This window comes from Erinaceus europaeus, chromosome 1 (genome assembly GCF_950295315.1).
Source record: "Erinaceus europaeus chromosome 1, mEriEur2.1, whole genome shotgun sequence".
Taxonomy (NCBI): Eukaryota; Metazoa; Chordata; class Mammalia; order Eulipotyphla; family Erinaceidae; genus Erinaceus; species Erinaceus europaeus.
Genome location: NC_080162.1, coordinates 178665781 through 178685445, shown reverse-complemented (window position 1 = coordinate 178685445; position 19665 = coordinate 178665781). Strand labels below are relative to the sequence as shown.

Genomic DNA, 19665 nt, shown 5'->3' with positions numbered 1-19665 from the left:
CCTGAGATCCCTTTCCTGAAAAATTAGACTGATCTCTTCTTTCTTTTTGCTTCCTTCCCACAACCTCAATGAATAATAGTACAACTTTCTATAGAGCACATTTTTCATTTTCAGAATCATAAACTCATGCGATGAAGAATCCCAATAAATTAGTTTCAGGAATAATCTACGTGATGCTCTAAAGCTTGGCCAATTGGCTTCAGTTGATCTGGCAAAATATGTCAAACCCAGAGCCCAAGCAACTCCTAACACATTCTTTCAGCTGTAAACTTGCTTATTTGTTTATTTAGTCATCTGAAACCACTACCTTCAAGATCCAGACCAAAGCGTTGGCAATGTTACACACATTCTTCTCGGAGTTTTGTTTTTCCCCTTGAAATGAAGAAATAGAATGCTTCTTTAGGTAATTAGATGTTAACATAGTTTATATTTCTTGGATGGGTTGCCATTTCTCTCATTGTTAATCAAAATCCTCATAGTGATAAACTTTCTAGCAAATGTCCCAAATACCTTGTCAAAATAATTTCCAACACAAAAACCGCCAAAATCACTCCTCCTGAATCAGCTCATCTTAAAAACCAAGCCCACTGACATCGTAGATGGTTAATAGTGAAGTAAACTGAGGCTACTGAACTAAAATATGATTTCTCTGCTGGGAACAGCAGATGACAGGTGGCACTGAAGCTTCCATGAGTGGGAATAGGCGAATTTCTGCCTATTTACGTTTAGTCTCATAAGGAAATCATATACTTACATTTTGGCATATAAAAGGCAACTTTCGCTATTAAAATTTCTGGGAAATTTATATTTAAAGAGAACGTTCACAGATGATCTTTAAACAGCACACGATTGTAAATTTGCATAACAAATACAATTCTATTGTTACTCTACTGCCTCTGAATGTTTTCCTGAGCAGACGTGGACAGAGGCCGCTTTCGCGACGTGGTTTGCAGATCGCGTGGATTATGAGGACCCAAAAATTAGTTTTGCTCGAAGAGGTCAATTTAAAGAAAATAGTACATGATCTTTCTCCTTTGTTCTGATTTTTAAAATACCCAACTACTTGTTTTTTAAAAAGCCTTTCAGCAAGAGATTCCGAAGGAGGAAACTGAGAAAGTTTAGTAAACCCGATCTAGAGAGAGAGAGAGAGAGAGAGAGAGAGAGAGAGAAGCCTAGCCCTTTGATCTCTCTAGCATTGTTATTACAGTCTTAAAATAACCGCCAACCCCCTGGTCGGAAAAGAAAACCCTTACGGATTAAGTAACTGTTTATCTCAGGAGGATAATTACTTGTTTGACCTGAAGTCATTCATTCCAGAAACCACGAAGTTAAATTGTTGAGATGTTTTTAAAAGCCACAGCTTCTAGCTATATTGTTTGGTTAGCAAACGCCTAGTGAGATGACCAGCGCACCTAGCACAGGTCTGAACATCATTTCTGGAAGTCTAAAAAGATTGTGAAGACGTCTAGGGGCTGGGGAGAGCGAGAAGGAAGCTTTCTGCCAGGTGCATCTGCATAGAAGTATATAGTTAACGACTGAAGCCACAGGTGGGTGGGACAGCCTGGAGAGGAAGCTAGTTTCACGTTGGTCTCGGAATGCCACTGAGAAACCAGTTGGCCCCAAATTGGGTCACAAGTTAGTCCCAGGTGCTGTTCATTGAGATAAGTGAGCCTTCCCCTAGTGGTGTGGTAGCAGTGCCCTCGCTGGGAACCTAGCTGATCCCCTTAACTAATACATCTGACCCTCCTCTGGACCTCAAGGGCACTAAATTCTAGATGCGTTCTGGGGTCAATAGGCTTCTTCCCGCCACTGCTAGTTCAAATGCACTTTTCCAGGGGTGACGCCGCCCAGGACGAGGCGTGACCCGGGCGGGGCCAGGGGACATGCGGGCGCTGGGATAGCGCTTGGCTGGGGGGGGGGGGACCTCCTCCGGAGCAGGGGAGAGCCCTGGGCTCCGGCCGACCTGCGCCTCGCGGGCCTGGCCGCGGTGCAGGCATGTGGCCGGCGGTTGTGCGCGCCTGGCGGCCTCTGGGAAACCCGGGGAGCCGCGGGGATCACGGGCGGCTGGTCCCGGACTAGCTAGCCTGCCCGCCCGCCCGTTGCCCGGGGGCCTCGGGAACAGGGAAATGAGCGCGCCGAGGCGGTGGCGGCCTCGGAGCTTTCAGTTTTCATTGAAGCTGCTGGTTACTGTTTAACATCCCCACCCACGTTTCAGTTTGTTTAGTAAATCGATCGGACGGTGAGAGTCAGGCCTCAGCTTTGTCGCCATTGAGCCAAGCTAAATAGTCTCCCAGCATATGGTGGAAAGTCTTGGCTAGAGAGCGAGGTCACAAACAAGCAAACAAACAAGCAAAATAACAACAAAAATCCTAAAGCTTCCTCTCCGATCATCCCAGCCCCACCCCACCCCCACCTCCCACCTTCTCTGGCTTTCCCAGTCAACTTCTCAGGCTTTGGGAAAGTGCTGCCGGGTGGGTGGGGGGAACCTGCGGCTGGGAGATGCGGCGGCTGCGGCGCGGCTGACTGCGACGCGGGAGCTCCAGGAGCAGCTCCACGCAGGTAAGTTTCTCCGCCGGCACCCGGCACCCGGCACAGCCAGCGTCCGCAGCCCCGGCCAGTGTCAGGCAGGAGGAGTTTACATCTTCCCTGGAGGCTGAAGGAGGGGCAGTCTGCCCAGGAGGGGCTGAGCCTTAGGACCCCCTAGGCCAAGCAGGGTTGAAAGCAGATACCCAGAGGCCTCTCACAGCCTGCAGTGCAACAGAAGAAAGGGCTGCCGGGGAGGCAGCAGGTAGGGGGTGGAGGGTGGAGGTTGCCAGTCATTCACCCAGGCAAAGAAATATAAAAGTTGGACTTGTTTTGATGCAAAGAGAGCTTTGGTGTCCGAGGTCAGGTCACGTGTTTGATGGATTCTTTGGAGTCTTTGGTAGAGTTTGTTTATGGCCTGGGGGCCAGGCTTAGACTTAAAGTTGTATTTGGACCATGGAGTTTCCAGGGGAGGTGATTGGTTTGGAGCATCATCGCAAGGCCTTTTCTCAAGTGTCAGTTTCTGTCTGTTCTGTCATAAAGATATTTTTTGGAGCAGGCATCATCTTTTAGTGATGCCACAGTGCTGGCGGGTTGGGAAGTGGGGACTTTGTGAATATTAAACATGTATATGATACATATCAAGGTACATAAACGTAGATTGCCACCAGATCATTTTGTCAAAAACCCAAGGTTTCTCCCACTAAGCAGTCAAGATAGCATTAACTAAAACCAATTGCGCTGGGCCCAGACCTCGGGAGATGTGGATAGAAAGGGCAGAGATGTCGGGAGTCGGGCTGTAGCACAGCGGGTTAAGCGCAGGTGCCGCAAAGCACAAGGACCGGCATAAGGATCCCGGTTCGAACCCCGGCTCCCCACCTGCAGGGGAGTCGCTTCACAGGCGGTGAAGCAGGTCTGCAGGTGTCTATCTTTCTCTCCCCCTCTCTGACTTCCCCTCCTCTCTCCGTTTCTCTCTGTCCTATCCAACAACGACGACAACAACAATAATAATAACTACAATAAAACAACAAGGGCAACAAAAGGGAATAAATAAATAAAAATAAAATAATTAAAAAAAAAGAAAGGGCAGATATGTCCTTTGGAATTTGTTTAAACAATATGCCAGTTAGACAGTAATCATTCTGCCTAACGGGAATAAGCCTACACATGATAAACTCTTTAAATATATTGCATGCTCCATAGATAGGTAGTTGTAAGCCTTGTTCAAGAGTCGAAGGATGCCTTTCCAACATGCAAACAATTGTCAGCTGACTTTCATTTGACTGCATTTCAATGTATTTCATTTTCTAAGAAGGAATAGAGACTACAGAAGGTCAAAATTTAATTCAATGTCCTGAAACCTAAAGGCTTCGTTGATATCAACATTTCCTTTTTTGTTGTTGTTGTTTATTTTTAACTTTCTTCTACCACTACCTGTATTTTGCATGTCTTCTTTTTCTACAATGATTTATCAACTATAAATAATTATTATTATTGAAGTAGCCAGGGCTCCCCTGCTCCAGGATGACACATTGAGATAGAGAGAGAGAGAGAGGGAGAGACATCACTGCTTCGAAGCTTCCCCCAGTGCAGTAGCACATACCAAGGCCTGGAATATAGGTTGCCTGCACCCTTCCATATGAGCTATCCTGCAGGCTCCCAATAATTTTTTTTTTCAGTAATTATATTTTTCCATAATACTGCTGTTACCACCTTCAACACACCTCTGTTGTTTTCCTCTTCAGTGCACACTATTAAGTCAAGCTAGTTGATCTCTTTACTGAGTGCCTGAAGTCCTGGTTACATAGTTAATGTCCTCTCTGGTGCCATTTGGGAGAGGGTTGGTGAAAAAAGGGGAGGAGGTGCAAGTGATGGCAAAAAGTCATTTTTCATTTTTCAAAGTATAGAGGAAGCTAAGGGGTGTTTCTGGTTTATTTCCCTTTCTTCCTAAACTCAATGTACAGATTTTCAAATATGGAAGTTTCATGAGTATGCTTTATTAGGTCAACTCAACCCTTTTACTACAGTTTCTAATAAGATTCCGTAAGCATTTCACTTTGCACTTATATATTTTTAAAATATTTTTATATTTATTTATTTTCCCTTTTTGTTGCCCGTGTTTTTCATTGCTGTTGTAGTTGTTGTTGTCATCGTTGTTAGATAGGACAGAGAGAAATGGAGAGAGGAGGGGAAGACAGAGACTGGGAGCGAAAGATAGACACCTGCAGACCTGCTTCACCTCTTGTGAAGTGACTCCCATGAAGGTGGGGAGCCCTGGGCTCGAACCAGGATCCTTACACCTGTCCTTGTGCTTTGTGCCACGTGCGCTTAACCCGCTGCTCTACCGCCTGACTCCCTCTGCAATTATATTAAAAAAAAAAAAAACTTTTTACTTTTACAAGCAGTGATATAGTGAATATCTATATACATTTATCTATAGAGTATTGCATATTTATTCTAATGGAGACTTGGTAGTTGTAAGAAAATGTTCACTTTAAATTCAGTAGCTATTGCAAAGTGCCTTCCTAAGTACCCACAGTACATTTCCCATGCTCTTGCCAATACTAGATAATAATGATGTTGTCAATTGGACTGTTAAACATTGATTTCTCATTGCTGAGGTAGCCATCCCTAGAACATCTGATTTGGAGACTTTGGGGATTTTACTTTAAAAACACAATAAAGTGGAAAGGGAATTTAAATGTGTTTCTGCCAGCTTATTTTGAGCCTGTAAAAGTTTCCACTGCAATAATTAGGGTATATACTGAGTAGCTAGATATACTGGTTGGTGATAAGTGAGAATTTCTGTGTTGCAAACATATGGCTATTATGTGCCTGCTTCTTAGTTGCTGTGATGACTTTATGAACCTTTTTGTATTTATTTTTTAATTTTCTGATTATAATGGGTTACAAGATTGCAGCATTACAGGGCATAGTTCCATACCATACCCCCCACCCGTGACTTTACGAATCTTAAACCACAGATTTGCTCACTTCATAAATTAAAACACTCTTTTTAAAATTATGTTTATTTATTTGTTGGATAGAGACAGTCAGAAATCAAGAGGGGAAAGGGAGATAGAGAGGGAAAGAGACCACTTGTGAAGCTTTCCCCCTAGGTGAGGACCAGGGGCTTGAACCCAGGTCCTTGTGCACTGTAATGTGAAAGCACTCTTGAAAATGAAATATTAGGGGTTTGGAGCCTTAAGCTATAGATGCAGAAAAAAATAACTGGGTATACAGTGGGTTCATCCTTGTAGAATAGCTTCCCTTCAACTTCACTATAGGAACTATTAGCTCTTGGCATTCATTGGCTAGTGCACATATACAAGGAATGCTTTAACATAGCTTACTATGGTAGCTAAGTACGCTGGTTAGGAATATGAATATTGATGTATTATTATGTATTACAATTAGTCCTTATTTTGTGCTATACACTGTATTAAGTCATAAATATGTATTCTTTTAGATTCTTAAAAAAAAATCTGTGTCATTCATAGTACCTTTTCTTCATTTTTTAAATGGGATAAATGAAGCTCAGACAAGAGAAATTTAACACTGTAATTGAGATACACAGCTGTGAAGAACTGAGCCTGACATTTACATGCAGATACTGTGGCTAGAAGTTTAACTATCAGTGCTTCATGTGTTCTTCTGGTGCTCATTGTACTGAGGGGAAGGAAGGACTGAAACCTTTACACAAGCCCCAGCTTACATCATGCCCATATCCATCCTTCTGTTTCTGACTTATCTCATTTAACATGATTTCTTCAAGCTCCATCCAAGATGGGCTGAAAACAGTGAAATCACCATTTTAAATAGCTGAGTAGTGTACCATTGTGTATATATACCACAGCTTACTCAGCCACTCATCTGTTGTTGGACATCTGGGTTACTTCCAGGTTTTGGCTATTACAAATTGTGCTGCTATGAACATGGGTATACACAAATATTTTTGGATGGGAGTGTTTGGTTCCTTAGGTTATATCCCCAGGAGAGGAATTGCAGGATCATAGGGTATGTCCACTTCTAGCCTTCTGAGAGTTGTCCAGACTGCTCTCCATGGAGGTTGGACCAATTGACATTCCCACCAGCAGTGCAGGAGGGTTCCTTTGTCCATACAAAGTCTGCAGGATTTGCTGCTGCTACCTTTTCTGATGTATGATATTCTCACAGGAGTGAAGTGGTATCTCATTGTTGTCTTTATTTGTATTTCTCTGACAATCAATGACTTGGAGCATTTTTTCATGTTTGTCAGCCTTTTGGATCTCTTCTATGGTGAAGATTCTGTCCATATCCTCTCCCTATTTTTGGATGGGGCCATTTGTCTTCTTGTTGCTAGGTCTGACAAGCTCTTTATATATTTTTGTTATTAGCCTCTTGTCTGATGTATGGCATGCAAAGATCTTCTCCCATTGTGTGGGAGGTCTATTTGTTTGGGTATTGGTTTTTTTTTTTTTTTTTGCTGTGCAGAAGCTTTTTAAGTTGATGTAGCCCCATTGGTTTATTTTGTAATTGGATTTGTATCATTGAAGATGCCTTTAAAATTTAAAATTTAGATGGAAAAGAGTTCTGTCAATATTTTCTTGTAAGTTATTTGATAGTTTCTGGTCTAACATCCAAGTCTTTGCTCCATTTGGAATTTACTTTTGTGTTTGGTGAAATATTGTGATTCAGTGTCATTCTTCTGCATGTTTTAACCAATTTTTCCAACACCATTTGTTGAAGAGACTTTCCTTTTCACATTTAATAGTCTGGGCACCTTTGTCAAAGATTAGATGTCCATAGGTGTGGGGGCTAAGAGATTTTTTTTTTTCTATATGTGTATGTGTTTAAGTAGAAGATGAGAGGCAGAAGGAGATAGAGATGGTGATAAAGGAAGAGAAAAAGAGAAAAGGAGAGAAATTATAGCACCATTCCACTACTTATGCAGCTTCCCTTCTGTAGGTGCTCCTTGGTGGTGGCCAGAAGCTTGAATCTGGTCTTGCTCATGTTAATATTTGGCCTTTACCAGTTGAGCCACCTTCCAGCCTTCTTATATGATTCTTTTAACACTTAGAAGGGCATGATAGTATTTGAGATGACCAACTCTTGGCATATAGGCCAAGTGATTAGGCTTTGCTGACAGAAAAGTTAAAAAGTTTATATTTTCCCAGCTGTGTACTAACTGGGGAAGGTGACTGGGTAGGAGGACTTGGACAAGTTATATTTGGCTTGCCTCTCTATCTCATGAATGAGTATTGGCTAATAGCATCTCTTAACCAAATAATTAAGTATCCTAGTTTGTTGGATTTTTGAGTTTTGTTGTTACTGGGGTTTTGTGTACTGTGTTGTGCTCTGCTTGTGGTTTGGTTTATAGAAGATTATGGAATTTGTCTAAGGTTTTTTTTGTTTGTTTGTTTTGTATAGTTTTAGACATCATGAGTGTAAATTACCAGTAGAGCTTATCAGGATTTAATAGAGGTACTTGGAATACATCTATAAATAAAGAAGTGCCCTCACCCTAAAATGCAAATTGTCTGTTTGGAAGACAAACATATATCAATATAACATAGATACACAGTGGAAAACAGAAGCACAAAGGATACATTTGATTTCAGTAGGTTGGATAGGATTTTTTTTTTTAGTGAAATTGATCATTTTCTTTTCTTTTAATGATTTTTATTATCTTTATTTACTTGATAGAGACAGTCAAAATTCGAGAGGGAAGGGGGTGATAGAGAGGGAAAGAGACAGAGAGACACTTGCAGCCCTGCTTCACCACTCACAAAGGTTTCCCCCTACAGGTGTGGGGGGGGGAGGGGGGCCTTGAACCTGGTCCTTGCGCATTGTAACTTGCACTCAACCAGGAGCACTACCATCTGGTCCCTATCATTTTCTAATCATAATCTGCTGAACATAGAAAAATCAAAAAAGTATTTAGGACAGAGGAGATTATATTTGGAATAGGTAGAATGGCAAGGATTGCAAGAAACACTGGGCCATATTATGACAATCTTGAATATGGCGACAGATATAGATATAATCTGTATTATCTAAACAGTGGGGATTCAACAAAGGTATCTAGGAACTAAGTGGGGGAGCACTTGTTAAGTGCATATATTACCATGCTCAACAATCCAAAGTCAAGGCCCCCTCCCCACCTGCAAGGGAAAGTTTCATGAGTGGCTAAGCAGTGCTGTAGGTCTCTCTCTCTTTCAATTTCTCTCTCTTCTATTAAGTAAAGTTTTTTTTTTTTTTTTTATACAAAAGTATCTAAAGAAGGTTGTGACAACCCTCGGATCAGATATATCAGTTTAAAAGAATATGCTCTTTATCCATAGTTTATCATCTTCTCATCTTCGTCTTACATTGTGGTCTCATGTTTGATTATCATTTACCCCAGAGTGAACTGTGAAATAGCTGAAGACAGGAAAGGAGTTTTTTTTTTTTTCTTGCCAACTTTTTTTGTTCGGGCATTTAAAGTTTAATGAGTGTGTATTCATTGAGTGATGAGTAACTATAACAGAAAGAAAGAAAAGGATGTTAAAAACAATATGTTTCTGAAAAATTTAGAAATATTAAATATGTTGAGAATCAATTTTTTCAAGCATTGTATTCTAATATAATGATTAAGCAATGATGTAAAAACATTTTTCTCTTGGGCCAGATAGTGGTGCACCTGGTTAAGTGCACATAGTTCTAAGTGCAAGGACCTGCAGAAGGATCCAGGTTTGAGCCCTGGCTTCACACCTGCAGGGGGGATGCTTCACAAGTAGCAAAGCAGGTCTGCAGGTGTCTATCTTTTTTTTTTTTCCTCCCTCTCCCCCTCTCTTTCAATTTCTATTTTATCCAATAAAATATGGGAGGGGAGCAAGGCTGGCAGGAGCAGTAGATTCATGAGCCCCAGCAGTAACCCTGGGCAAAAAACAAAACAAAACAAAACAAAAAAAAAAACCACATGCTTGCTTTGTTTATGTATAAAATAACTTTAACTCATTGTGTGATTGTTGAATACCATTGAGGTATTATAGAAAACTAGAAGAACTCCCATTAACTTTTCTTGGACTAAATTACACAAGAGATGACATATGAAGTCTTTATTATTAAATTTATTGATATTGCGATATAATCACACTAAGGAATTAAGTAGAATGTAATTTAAATTTAGTACAGCCCCCCCCCCCCACCTTTAAACATACCCTTCAATGAGTTTTGACAAATGTTTGTAATTGTAACCACTAACACATTGAAGCTATGGAACATTTCTGTATAACCTCCATTCCCTGCAAATTTATTTTATTTTTTTAAATGTATTTACTTATTTATTATTGGATAGAGACAGAGAGGAATTGAGAGGGAAGGAGGAGATAGAGTGGGAGAGAGACAGAGAGGCATCTGCAGTCCTGCTTCACCACTTGTGAAGCTTTTCCCCCTGCAGGTGGGGAATGGGGACTTCAACCTAGGTCCTTGCACATTGTAATGTGTGCACTTAACCAGGTGCGCCACCACCTGGCCCCCAAACTTTTTTTTTTTTTGTCAGTGTAGCTCTTAGCTGTTTTCTGTCCCCTGTGTTGCTTTTCCCAGAATAATGTATAAAGAATCATTATATTAGGGCATTTTATGCCTTGACTTTTCTTCATTTTCCATAATAAATGAATTTTGAGCTTCATCCATATTGTTGCATGTATCAGCAGTAGCTTATTCCCTTTAAAATGAAAGGTTTGAAGTTTAGTTAACATACAATAAACTGTACATGGTTAAAATATATGATGAAAACATGTTTTGCTATGTATATTACCCTTGAAGTAATCGGTACAACAAAAATATAGTGAATAGTGTGGACCCCTTCAAAGACTTTTTTTTCCTTAAAAAACTGTATGTATTTACTTTACTACCAAGGCTTGTTTGACCTTCGTGGTCTGCACCATTCCACTGCTTCCAGTGTACTTTATTATTTTTTTTCCAGGTAGAGATAGACAGGAGGAGAGACACCACAGCACTGCCTCACCACTTGTAAACTCCTTTTGCATGTTGCTCTTGTGGTAGCCAGGAGCCTGAATGAAGTTCATATAACTTAGATACTTTAGGACAGTGGAAAAGAACATACAACCTTTGGAATCAAACAGATTTAATTGAAAGTGTAGGGCTCTGAGCATGCTCGACAACTGACCTTAACTCTGTCTTGCTTAGGTGCACTCTAACTAAGTGGTGTGTTTGAAGTGTTCATCATGGAATCAGGCACAAGTGAATTTAGTAAATTCTGAGATTTTTCATTACTTTGAATGCTCATTATATTAACAAGTTTATGTGTAATCTACTTACGTAGGTTATGTACATAAACACAACCTCTATTACAACCCTACTGCCATGACTAATTAGCTTTATTAAACACTTTTCATATACTATGCATTGGGCATTTTGTATGTATTAAATCATTTAATCCTTGAATTTACTCTAAAGTGTAAACTGTTATTACATCCCTTGCACAGATGAGGGATTTGAAGCACTATGTGTAAAAACCCCATTAAAGCTACATAGTAAGTATAACGCTTAGTTATGAACCACAGTCATTGAATTCCAGAGCCCATGGAGTTTCCTCTTAATAACTTTAATACTTAAGGTACTATGCAATTAACCTCATCTAAATTTTCATAGTATCAATTAAAGCTAAAATTAGAGTAAGTACTAGAGAGGTGTTTCAGGTGTTTCAGTTTAAAGAACTCAGGCAGAGTAGCCCAGGAACCAAGTAGTTTAAGAACATAGTTTGTTTGGGGGCAGGGGTAGATAACATAATGGTTATGCAAAGAGACTTTCATGCCTGAGGCTCCAAAGTCCCAAACCAGAGCCTAGCAGTGCTATGCAGAAAGAAAGAAAGAAAGAGAGAGAGAGAGAGAGAGAGAGAGAGAGAAAGGAAGAAAGAAAGAAAGAAAGAAAGAGAGAGAGAGAGAAAGGAAGAAAGAAATAGACAGATAAGGAAATCATTAGGAATTACTATTTAGAGCTGTAGAAGTCACAGGAACCCCAGGTAGTCATTGGGGGGAACCAGGGAACTGAACATTTTACTCTTGTGGCAACAGGAAAGCCACCCAAAGCATAACATGTCCCAACTACCTGAGACCCTAGTGAATGAGGTCAGATTTCCCTATAGGCAGGAACAGTGACTTTAACAGTGACTTTGCAGAGTTCTGGGTTTCAGGAAACTATCTGGGAAGAGCAGAAGGAGGTCTGGGATCCTCCTGGACCCTCGGCTAGTACTCCGTTTAAGGGACATTAGGCACCAAAATATCATTTCACTTTTTCAGAATTTCTTCACCCCCTTGAAACTCACAAAGCAGAAATAGAGTCACCTTCTGAGCAATAAAATAATAATAATAAATACTAATAATGATAATAGATGGGTAAAATTAGGAAAATGTAGGTTCTAGAAAATCAGCCTGTCTGCCAGATATTTAATGATGGCAGATCCAGAGGGATTTAGGAAATATATTGTCAGAAAATTTGAAGAGATACAAATATCTCAGTTTACTATGGAGAAATGGATTGAGAAAGAGGTCCATAACCTCAAATATTTACTGATAGGAAAATGGAAATCATGAAAGGAGAGCTACAAGAAAGAAAGCTTACCCGTGTAGAAGAGAAAACATTAGGGACAGAAGACAAAAACCTCTTTTCCCCTCGTTTTTATTTTATTTTTTTATTATTAGAGACAGAAATTGAGAAGGAAGGGGGAGATAGAGAGGGAAAGAGACAGACACCTGCAGCTCTGATTCACCACTCATGAAGCTTTCCCCCTATAGGTGTGGACCAGGGATTTGAATGCAGGTTCTTATGCACTGCAATGTGTGCATGTAACCAGGTGCGCCACTGCCTGGCCTCCAAGACAAAAACAAACAAACAAACACTCTGACTTTTAAAATAGGAGAAAAAAAGATTTAAGAAAAATTGAGCAACTCTTGAGAGATTGAAGATTCTATTTAAAAAAATCAGTTTTCTGGCATCTCAGAAGAAGAGAGGAAGGACAGATGCTATTACCAGATCTGTCTTGCAAGAGTTACTGAGAAGAATGCCGCAGAAAAAGAAAAGGGCCATTACATTTTTAACAAGGTAACACACAGAGAAACAGACCCAGTAATAATAAGCCACATAAATATGAGACAACTTTAAAGTATGAAAAGGGGAGGAAGAAATGGTTAGATGCTGTTGTTCAAAGAATGGTGAGACAAGAACACTTTTAGATGTATTAACACAAGAACACTCTTTTAGATGTATTAATATATATCACACATATATATAATACGTATATGCATAACACATTTGCATTTCTAAATGTCATTTTTTTCTATCTAGTACATTTTAATCTTCCTACATTTTTTCTTGATCCTTCACGTCATATATAATACATTGAGTTTCTTTAATATATCTGAAATTATTGTGTTCCTGTTTTGTATTTCTTTCTGGAGTTCTTCCAGTACTAGTTCTTATCTATCCATTCCTTTCCACTAATAACTGCCTCCAGATACCTGCCTATCTCTTTCTTTAGCTTGCATATTTTTGATTTTCTAGGTGTCTTCCTACATGAGTTAAAAGTCATTTTGTAATAGCATGTTTTGTATTTCATCCTTTTTGAAACATCTCTTTCTATTGTCTCTTCTTCATATATTGTGGGTTACTGCTACTTTTTCTATAATATATTGTTTCTGAATGTTATGCATTTTACATTTGTGTGAATTTTTTTTTTTTAATTTTTAAAAACTATTATTTTATGAGGAGACTCCCCTGTAGGTGAGGGATCCAAACAGAATCCTTATGCTGGTTGGTCCTTGGGCTTAATCTGCTGTGCCACCTCCGGAAACCTAGTAGAAGATTGTTTTCCTATGACAAACTTTTGTAAGAATGGCCTAGGTGGGGGTGAGAGACAGCTTACCTTAGAGTATTTGCTTTTCTTTGTGTGAAGACCTGGGTTTAAGCCCTGGCTTAAAGCAGCACTATGAAAAGCAGCAGGATAGCTCCATGGGATGACTGAACAGTGCTGTGGTAGCTCTAATGTTTCTGTCCTCTCTCTAAATCTCCCTCTCTTACTAAATAAAACAAAAATTAAAACTGGAACTATGAGGTAGCTCAGTGTTGTCCTGTATGCAAGAGATCTTGAGTTTCTCCCTTATCCTTTTTTTCTTTCCTTCTTCTTTCTTTTTTTTTTTTTTTTTTGTTTTGTTTTTCTTCTTTTCCCTTGAGCGCTTTTCAGCTCTGGCTTAAAATAATTCCTGGGATTGAATCTGAAACCCTGGAGCCTCAGGCATGAAAGTCTTTTGCATAAGCATTGTCTCTCTTGAATTCAGTGGATCTGCATTTAAAAAATGTGAGGGAGGTGGACTGAGGTATAGTTTTATCCTTAAGTTCTTTGTGTTCAAGGACCCTTATTGCTCTAGTTTGTATCTTTTACCAAATGACTTGCATATCTGTGAAAGATAATTAGGGCATGGTCTCATTCATATGTACAATATAGGAAGTTGAAACATAAATTTGTAAAAAAAAAATAGCCCTACGTTAGCTAAGAGTTTGTGAAAACTGGTTGTTTTCCTGGGGTAGGGGTTTGAGATGGGGGCAACATAGAACTGTGGTGGTGGGTGTATATCACTGTAATCTTATACTGCTGTAACCCATTATTAAGTCACCAATAAAAATAATAAAAGAAGGCACAGAGGGAAAAAAAACACAGATCCAAAATAGAAAAAAAAATTAAAAAAAGAAAAGAAAAGAAAAAGAAATAGAGTAACTTTATTTCCCTCATTTTTGTAGTTCATCAGTTACTTTTTTTTTTTTTTTTTCCTCCAGGCTTATTGCTGGGCTTGGTGCCTGCACCATGAATCCACCACTCCTGGAGGCCATTTACCCCCCCCCCCCTTTGTTGCCCTTGTTGTTGCAGCCTAGTTGTGGTTATTATTATTGTCATTGTTGATGTTGTTCGTTGTTGGATAGGACAGAGAGAAATGGAGAGAGGAGGGTAAGACAAAGAAGGGGAGAGAAAGACAGACACCTGCAGACCTGCTTCACTGCCTGTGAAGCGACTCCCCTGCAGGTGGGGAGCCCCGGGCTCCAACCGGGATTCTTATGCAGGCCCTTGTGCTTTATGCCACATGCGCTTAACCCATTGAGCTACCGCCCGACCCCCCATCAGTTACTTTTAAGAAGTAGGTGAATGATTTTACAGTATACATTTACACATCTGCCAGGTTAAAATAATCAGGAGGCTGGGTACATCTGGTTGAATGTGCACAATAGGGGGAGATAGAGAGAGAGGGAGGGAGAAAGAGACACACTTGCAGACCTGCTTCGCACTCCAAAAGCTCCCCCCCACCTTGAGCATTGTAACATGTGTGCTCAACTAGCTGCGCCACCACCTGGCCCCTATTCTTAATATGTTGTATATTGTCTTTTTTATAGTCAAGTATTTTTGTGTCAAGTGAAATAATAAATATCTTTCTTTTTTAAAATATATTTTAAAAATATTTATTTATTAATGAGAAAGGAGAGGGAAGAAGAACCAGGCATCACTCTGGTCCATGTGTGGCCGGGAATGGAACGCAGGACCTCATGCTTGAGAGTCCACTGCTTTATCCATTGCACCACCTCCTGGGCCACATAAATCCACTTCTGTAAAGCTATATACACCAAGGAAATTTACAGAGCTTTTGTGTTTGTTACAGTGTATTCAAGATCTAGGAAAAATACACAACACTTAACTAAAAAATACTTTTTTTAAACAAAAATTTACTTGGATATGTTTCTAGGTAGTTATGGTTTGGTAAGGTTGCCATAACTAAAGAACACAGATTACCTATCTTAAACAACATACATATATTTTCTCATACATCTGGCTAGAAGTCCCAAGTTCTTGATATTGACAGGTCTGCTTTCTTCAGCCCTTGACTTTTAGATGTTCTCCTCTATCTTCACATGGTCTTCTCTAGTGTCTGTATTTTAATTTTTTGTGGGGATGTGAGTCATCCTGGATTAGGACTTATCTATGTTACTGCATTTAATATTAATTACTCTCATAATACAGTTATATTTTGTGGTTTTAGAGGTTAGAACTTTTTTTTTCGTTAGAACTTTTTTGATATGTGATTTTTTTCCTAAATAGCAGAATAGCTGTAAATTTATTTTTATTATAATCTTTCTTCTTATGTATTTGTCAAAAAAAAAGTCATGATGCACTTTTACATACCAAAACAGAAAAATACATCATGACTTTTTTGAAAACCTAATACATATATAGACAACATAATGGTTAGGCAAAAGCTTTCATGTCTGATACTCTGAGGTCTTAGGTTCAATCGCCTCTCTCTCCTCCCTCTCTCCCTCTCCCTCTTCCTCTCCCTCTCTCTCCTCCCTCTCTCCCTCTCCCTCTCTCTCCTCCCTCTCTCCCTCTCCCTCTCCCTCACCCTCTCTCTCCTCCCTCTCTCTCTCTCCTCCCTCTCTCCCTCTCCCTCACCCTCTCTCTCCTCCCTCTCTCCTTCTCCCTCTCCCTCTCTCCTTCCTCTCTCCCTCTCCTTCTCCCTCTCTCTCCTCCCTCTCCCTCTCTCTCCTCCCTCTCTCCCTCTCCCTCTCTCTCCTCCCTCTCCCTCTCTCTCTCCCTCTCTCTCTTTTCTTTCTACATCTCTCTTTCATAAGTAAATAAATATTACAAAAAGAAATGAAGAAAGCTTCTTGCTCACTTAACCCTTATCACTGTTCATCCTAGGATAAATGGCCAAAGCTGATTGGACTTGAGGATAGTACAGCACCATCAGAGCAGCCATCCTTAATTGGTTCTAGAAAGCACAAAGAGTGCAGGGTGTTGCTGGTAGTCATTCCCTTACTACTTCCCCAACCTGGCAGAGCTGAATGAGAGGCTTTGGAACTCTGAGGCAGCTGGCACTGTTTATAGAAGTGGTTCCAGCCTTCCAGCAGCACCCCCCAACACTGCCTTGGTACTGCTCTTTGTAAGTCCTGTTGCACCCCCCACCCCCCTTCCCACTGCTGCTGGCCTTGCTATTGCTCCTTCCCTAACCCCTTCTTCAACACCCTTACCCTCATACACCCATCCCCACTCCAGTATTGCAGAAAATGGTCAGTAAGCATGGAGTGCTGAAGCATTTTTCCCTCTGGAAATACATCCACTATCGAAGTCAAATCAAAGCAAGTTTCATATCACAGGAGTGCAGAAGTATCTGGAGTTACTGAATGTTATATATAAAGAAGGATTTCATGAATAATCTAGAGATAAATCTGTTTTAGCAGTGTTTAAAAAGGATTTGTTTATTAATGAGTGAGAAAGAAGAGAGGAGAGAAGGAGAGGAGAGGAGAGGAGAGGAGAAGAGAGAAGAGAGAAGAGAGGAGAAGAGAGGAGAAGAGAGGAGAAGAGAGGAGAGGAGAGGAGAGGAGAGGAGAGGAGAGGAGAGGAGAGGAGAGGAGAAGAGAAGAGAAGAGAAGAGAAGAGAAGAGAAGAGAAGAGAAGAGAAGAGAAGAGAAGAGAAGAGAAGAGAAGAGAAGGGGACCACTCTGCCACGTGCCACAGCCACAAATATATTCCTACTCTCTGATGCAAATCTACTATCTCTTCCCATCTTGGCTTTTGAGTAAGTAGGGCAATGTTTTGATGCAATAGGTTCTGTGGGTCCTTGAGAAGTTAGAAGGAGCAGAACCAAATTCTGTGGAACTCTAAAGTAAGATAGATGATCGATTGTATTTGGGAGGACTATTTTAAACATGTCTTTCATTCAGATTTCTATTCTCTGTTAGATCCAGGGCCTTGTATTTTATGCATCACCTTAATGTTTAAGCTTTGACTTTAAGTAAGAAATATGAATTTGCATAGGAATAGATACAATAATTGGGACACTGCTAAATTGTTTTTTTTATATTTATTTATTTATTCCCTTTTCTTTTTGTTGCCCTTGTTGTTTTATTGTTGTAGTTCTTATTGTTGTTATTGATGTCCTCCTTGTTGGATAGGACAGAGAGAAATGGAGAGAGGAAGGGAAGACAGAGAGGAGGAGAGAAAGATAGACACCTGCAGACCTGCTTCACTGCCTGTGAATACCTGCAGGTGGGGGCTAAATTGTTTTTCTAAATTAATGGAAAAGAGACAAGTAGCCAAGCACCATTTATTCTGTTAAAAAAAAATAAAATAAATGCCAAAATGTCAGACCAGTTCTGAGGGACACAATTCATGACTGCATTCTTTCTTCTCTGGCTAAGAGAGCTAAACAGATATGGGGCCTTTAAGGGACAAAGGGCGGTTTCTGCATTTGAAGTTATGTATTAATCAGATTGTTTCAGGGTTTCTCAGGTAGAATCTTAACAACTTAGACTGCAATAACAGTCTTATGATCCACTAACTCAAACACTTTAGTTTCACTAACTGTGATTGCAAATCAGGGGCTTTTGGAATAGTATGCTCATTTGCTGAGTCTTTTAAAATTGTGAAAGATTTGTTGCAGTATGTCTTAAGTGATTTTGCAATAAATGTCTTGGGAACAGTAGTTCATTGATTTCACGAACAATATCAGCCCTGGTGTAGCATGTAAAACATTTGAGTCAGAAAGAATTAGACAGTAACCTGAGCTACTGAGTGAAGCTTGACAAGTTACTTAACTTCTTTATGCTTTGCACTGCCCATCTCTAATCTGGGACAATAATAGCCACTTTCATAGGGCTCTTGAGAATCTGAAATTCAACAACATACAGTAGGCACCATCCACTCTTACGTTACCATACTTGGAAGTTGCTTGATAAATTACAATATTCTGCCTTTTCTTCTCTATGATTTTTAAATTCCTAATATGGTACTGGAGATAGATATTTAAAGAAGCTTATATTATTATTATTATTTTATTATTATTATCATCATCATCAGATGATAACTTTGGAGCTTCAGGCATGAGAGTCTCTTTTCATGACCATTATGCTATCTACCTCTTCCCTTAAAGAAGCCTATTATTTTTATTTATTTATTTTGCTTAAACCAAGAGCCAAGAGCCATTTCAAGTTTTTTCTTTTTTTCGTTCACACCAAATATAATTTGTGAGCTAACTGACAAAGAGCCTCACATTTTCTCCATATTTTTTTTACCTCTACTTCACCTATGCCCTCCAAATCACAATAATTGCATAGACAACTACACTTGCTTATTAACTATTTTCTCACTTTCCATATTGTTCCCTTTAAGAGTGATCTTAAAACACAAAAACATTCTGCCGTCCTGCTTAAATTCATCAACTGTTTTCCCATCTCGTTAAAAGACCAAACTCTTTTAGTCTGTGAGGCATTTGAAAATTTGTTCTCCCCCCTTCTCTTGGTTTTACCTCTTGCACTGTTCTCTCACAACAGTAAGGATTTGTCATTCCCACACCCCATCCAAAAAAAAAAAAATTTAATTTTTATTCTGAGACCTTTTCCCTTTACACTTTCTTAAGCTTTCTCCTCACTCCTCACACATACACACCATGTGAATATCTTTACCCGGTACGTCTCAGTTTAAATGTGACATTCACAGAGAGTATTTCTATGAGTTTACTGATTTTTCTTAATGTGACTACTTTCATATTTATTGTTCATTGGAGATAATCAAATTGGTCCAACTCATTAGACGTTTCATCCCAGAGTCTTGGGTTGGTTTTTCAGGGAAATCCCAGGAGAGCAAAAGAAGGAAGAGAATTGAAGTATAAAAGTAAATGAAAGAAAGAAAGAAAGAGAGAAAAAGAGAAAGAGAGAGAGAAAGAAATAAAAAGAAAGAAAGAAAGAGAGAGAGAAAGAAAGGGAAGCACGGAGGGCTAGCAAAATAACTCACTTGGATAGTACACTGCTTTGCTATGTGCATGGCCCAGGTTCAGGCGCCCCAGTGCATTAAAGGAAACCTCAGTGCCATGCTCTCTTTCATTCTCTCTGCCTCTCTGTAACTATCTAAATGGATAAGTACATAAAGTTTTTTTTATTTTTTAAAAAGCACAGCACTCTTTTTTTTTTTTTTTTACAAAATCCTCAAAAATACATATTGATGTATTTTTGTTTGGATTGATATGTTTATTACTGACTGCTAGTCTAATACTTCAGAAGCACTTCATATATATATAATATATTCTAGATTTTTGCCACATGGAAAAGACAATCTTTGGTGTG

The 19665-nt window shown here is 39.6% G+C and overlaps 1 protein-coding gene across 3 annotated transcripts in view; it reads left to right on the top strand.

Moving 5' to 3' along the window:
* The first annotated feature begins 2318 nt into the window (after positions 1-2318).
* HNF4G (hepatocyte nuclear factor 4 gamma) overlaps positions 2319-19665 on the top strand; it is a 136107-nt gene continuing 118760 nt past the window's right edge. Inside the window, exon 1 of one of the 3 annotated variants that reach the window (XM_060199962.1) lies at positions 2319-2559. The gene's annotated coding sequence lies outside the window, so the exon portion shown is untranslated. The remainder of the gene's footprint in view (positions 2560-19665) is intronic. The other 2 variants (XM_007525805.3, XM_060199945.1) reach the window with 2 other exon arrangements.